At 35.4% G+C, this 4,731-nt stretch overlaps 1 pseudogene; it reads left to right on the top strand.

The window, feature by feature from the left end:
* The first annotated feature begins 3,408 nt into the window (after positions 1-3,408).
* Positions 3,409-3,905, top strand: LOC112609973 (annotated as a pseudogene).
* The last annotated feature ends 826 nt before the right edge of the window (positions 3,906-4,731 follow it).

The following is a 4,731-nucleotide window of genomic DNA, read 5'->3' as shown; positions in this document are numbered from 1 at the left end:
TTATGTTAAATGGAAGAGCATACGAAGTAATATATTCAGGATGATTGCCACTGGGGGAATATGGAAACATATGGAAAACTGAAAGAGAATACTCAAAAATGGAAGTTATGATAGAGTCATGGGATTTTATGCATATTTTATTCTTAAAAAGAAATCAATATTGTTTTATATTGTTATGCCAAAACTAAAATAATGTGTATAGAAATATTGGCCCTCACACGTAAAGAATGAAAGGGTTATATGGAAAAACCCCTCTGGTGCTGTGGACACGTGAGTTTTTTTTGCTGTTGTTTATTTGTTTGCTTGTTTTTGTTTGTTTTTTGAGACAGAGTCTCGCTCTGTTGCACAGGCTGGAGTGCAGTGGTGTGACCTGGGCTCACTGCAAACTCCGCCTGCTGGGTTCAAGTGATTCTCCTGCCTCAGCCTCCGAAGTAGTTGGGATTACAGGAGCATGCCACCACGCCCAGCTAATTTTTGTACTTTTAGTAGAGATGGGGTTTCACCATGTTCACCAGGATGGTCTCGATCTCCTGACGTCGTGATCTGCCTGACTCAGCCTCCCAAAGTGCTGGGATTACAGGCGTGAGCCACAGTGCCCGGCTGAGATTTTTTAATAGTATAAAACAGTAAGATAGGAGAAAGTCAACAATTTTCAGAAGGAAGGTGTTTTCAAGATGGACCCAACCTGAAACACCTTACTTTCATCCGTACCTATTGCTTCAGTTCAAGTCAAAGAGAACACAAAACAGAAACACCTTGGACAATGTTGAGCACCAGTTTTGTCGGGCATTGTCTTTAGACACAAAGATATACACAACAGTGAATAAGCACACTTGCTGCTTACTCACACAAGGATTCTACAGGGCTGTTTTTTTTTTTTTTTCTTTTTGTACTATGTATATGCTATGGTTTGAATGAGCATCCCCTTCAAAACTCCGGTGTTGCCAATGTGATAAGAGATAGGCCTTTAAGAGGTGATTAGGCCCTGAGAGCTCATTTCTCATGAATGGGATTAAAGTCCTTGTACATGGGGATTCATGCAGCATTAGGTAGCTTGCCCTTCTGCCTTCTGTCATGTGAAGAGCCTTCGCCAGACAACCAAACCTGCCAGTGCCTGGGTCTTAGATTTCCCAGCTTCTAGAACTGTGAGGAAATACATTTCTGTACTTTACAAGCTACCCAGTCTCAAGTATTTTTGCTATAGCAGCATAAAATTGAAAAAGACAGTGTATAAAAGAAAACAAAAACCCCCTACCTTCTTTACAGATAGAAATGCACATGACCAAATCTGTGGAGACAATCAGTGATGGCACTCTAAACTATGAACTTGCAGAAATAGCAGAGAGACTAGACACGGAAAATTCTCTAGCTTTAATACTAATTCTGGGGGAAAAAAAGCTATAAAAAAGGTTGTATAGCTTATAAATAGCACATAATGCGGAAAGGATCAATGGGAAATGTAGAATAAAAATAATAATTTTCTAAATGTCCTAACAGAACCAAGAATGAAATGTCACCTTTGCCGTGTTCTACTTTTAATTTAACCAATTCCTCCAAAATTGTTGATGGTTAATTAAATATGAGGCTTCTAATACTCAAGGGTTTTTCTTTCAAGAAACTAACATCTCATGGAAACCTGATATCCTCAGCTAGTTGGAACCAAGAACAGCTTCATTTTGATGAAAATGCAGTGACTTCATTGGCATCAGGGAAACTTCAGAAGTACAAGGATTCCAATAGGTACATCAGCAAATATGAAAAGCCTAGCAAATACAGGAAGAGTAAGGAATATGCCTTCAACTATTTAGCTAGAGCTCAGTATTTCTTAATAGGTAAAACATTCTAAGATCAAGAGAATGAAGGGTAGCATGAAAAATGCTGGATGTTAAGGCATATACAAGGAAACAGAAAGCATAAAATACTATGGAATAAATTTAACAAAAGTGCAAAACATATTCTGAAGGCTACAAAACATTGTTTTAAGAAGATAAAAAAGAACTAAAACATGAAAAAGTATTTCATGTTTCTGGATTGGAAGTATTAATATTGTAGAGATGCCAATTACCCTCAAACAGATCTACAAATTCAGCGCAATCCTTATCAAAATCCCAGCAGCCTTTTTTGTAGCAATGGACAAGCCAATGCTAATCCAGGCTCATTGCAAGGGACCCCAATTACATAAAACATCTTTAAAAAATGAAGAAAGTAGGAAGATTCATATTTCACAGTTTCAAAACTTACTACAAAAATACAGCAATTAAGACAGTGTAGTATTAACACACAAATTGATATATAGATCAATAAAATGAAATTGAACGTTGAGAAAAGAAATTTCCATACATTTGAGGTCAATTGATTTTTGACAAGAGTGCCAAGACAATTCAATGGAGAAAGAATGGTCTTTTCAACACATTGTATCAGGACAACCTGATGTCCTCATGCACAAGAATTAAGTTGAATTTCTTCCTTACACCATAAAAATTAATTCCAAATGGATCACAGAACTAAACGTAAGAGCTAAAAATATAAAACTTTTTGAAGGAAATAGGAACAGACTTTGACCTTGGGTTATGCCTAGCCTTCTTAGATGCAATACCAAAAGCACAATTATTTTAAAAAGGCATAAATAAATTGGACTTCATCAAAATTAAAAACTCTTGTGCTTTAAAGTCCATCATCAAGAAAGTAAAAAGGACAACCAAACCATGGAATGAGAGTATTTGCAAATAATATATCTGATGAAGGATTTGTGTCAAGAATATACACAGAATGCTGGCAACTCAACAATAAAAAGACAAATAACCTCAACAAAAATTAGGCAAAATATATGAATGAATATTTTGTCAAAGAAAATATGCCAATAGCCAATAAGCACATGGGAAGATGCTCACCATCATTAGCAGTTAGGAAAATACAAATCATAACCACAATGAGAGTCTACTTCACACCCATTAGGATGACTGTAATAAAAAAATAGTAACAAGTATTTGCATGGATGTGGAGAAGTTGGAACCCTTATACTTATGCTGATGTGATGTAAAACGGTGGAACCACTATGGAATACAGTTTGGCAGTTCCTCAAAAAGTTAAACAGTTACCATGTGACTCGGCAATTCCACTACTAGGTATATGCTCAAGATAAATGAAAACTAATATTCACATAAGAACTTGCATACCAATGTTCATAACAGCATTATTCTTAATAGCTAAAAAATAAAACACTCAAATGTTCATCAACTGATAAGTGAACAAATAAAAACTGGTCTTACAAGCCTTCTGGTTTGTCTCTGGAGGTAGGAAATGCCAAGGTGCAACCAGTCAAGCTACTGCCCAGTGCTCATCAAGACAATAGTCATCTTGTAGGGCAGCTCAGGTTCTAGTGTCTGGCAGTGGAATTAAAGAGCCACCATGTTGAGCAAAAGGACAAAGACCAAGGCCACCAAGAAGCACTCACCAAACATAATATTCAGTGTGTTTGCCACACTGGACAAGTCACAGATTCAAGAGGTCAAAGAGACCTTTGACATTATTGATCAGAATAGAGATTCTTTCAACAAGGAAGATGTGCATGACATGCTTGCTTCTCTCTTCATCAGAATCCAACTGATGTATAGCAAGATTCTGTAATGAGTGAGGTTCTGGGCTTATAAATTTCATCAGTGCCCTACTGTTCGGTGAGAAATTAAATAGCACAGATCCTGAAGATGTCATGAGAAATGCTTTAGCCTGCTTTGATAAAGAAGCAACAGGAACCATTCAAGAAGACTATTTGAGAGAACTGCTGGCAACAATGGGAAGTGAATGAGCTGTACAGAGAAGGCCCTACTGACAAAAAAAAAGGAAATTTTAATTACATTGAGTTCACATGCAGCCTTAAACAGGGGACAAAAGAAAAAGATGATTGAAACATCAGCTAAAACCTCAAAACTATTGTATCTTATGCTATATCCTGGATACTTTGCCTCATCATCATAGACCCTGTTGCATGTACTTAGTTTTACAGCTTTACCTTTTTAAATATATTTATTCCAGATCTTTTTGCCACTTAGCACTTGTATAATCAGACTGTAAATGAAGTTGTACATTGTATTGAAAAACAAGATTACTAATAAAAATCAACATATATAAAAGCTCAGGAGAATATATCTTTATTTCTGGTTTTACTGGAAAGTTACATTTTTATATTAAAAAATGCAATTTAAAAATGCATAAAACATTAAATATAAAAATGAGTATATTCATACAATGGAATATTGTTTGGCAATAAAAAGGAGTGATATACTGATACATTTTCCATATTAAATTAAACCTTGAAAATATTATGCTAAGTGAAAGAACTCAGTCACAAAAGATCCCATAATGCATGTTTCCTTTTATATTAAATGTCTAGAAGAGAATAATTTATAGACACAGAAAATATGCTTATGGTTGCCTAGGTCTCCAGAAAGAAGAAGTAAATAGGGAGTGATTGCCAATGGATATGGAGCTTTCTTCTTGGAATGATGAAAATGTTCTATAAATTATTGTGTTGGTGGTCACACAACTCTGTGAATACACTTTAAATGGGTCAATTGTATGATATGTGAATTATATCTCAATAAAGCAGTTAAAATACACGTAAGGAGAACCTGACAAAGCAGTTGTCATGCTAGAACGCTTTAATTCTCTTGTAGTATGGATACAAAATAAAGAACATAGAAACTCTGAGTTATATCATTAATATAGTTATGT

Source organism: Theropithecus gelada, chromosome 16 (assembly GCF_003255815.1).
Source record: "Theropithecus gelada isolate Dixy chromosome 16, Tgel_1.0, whole genome shotgun sequence".
Classification (NCBI taxonomy): Eukaryota; Metazoa; Chordata; class Mammalia; order Primates; family Cercopithecidae; genus Theropithecus; species Theropithecus gelada.
Note: the sequence above shows the minus strand (reverse complement) of the source record. Positions and strands in the feature narration are given on the sequence as shown.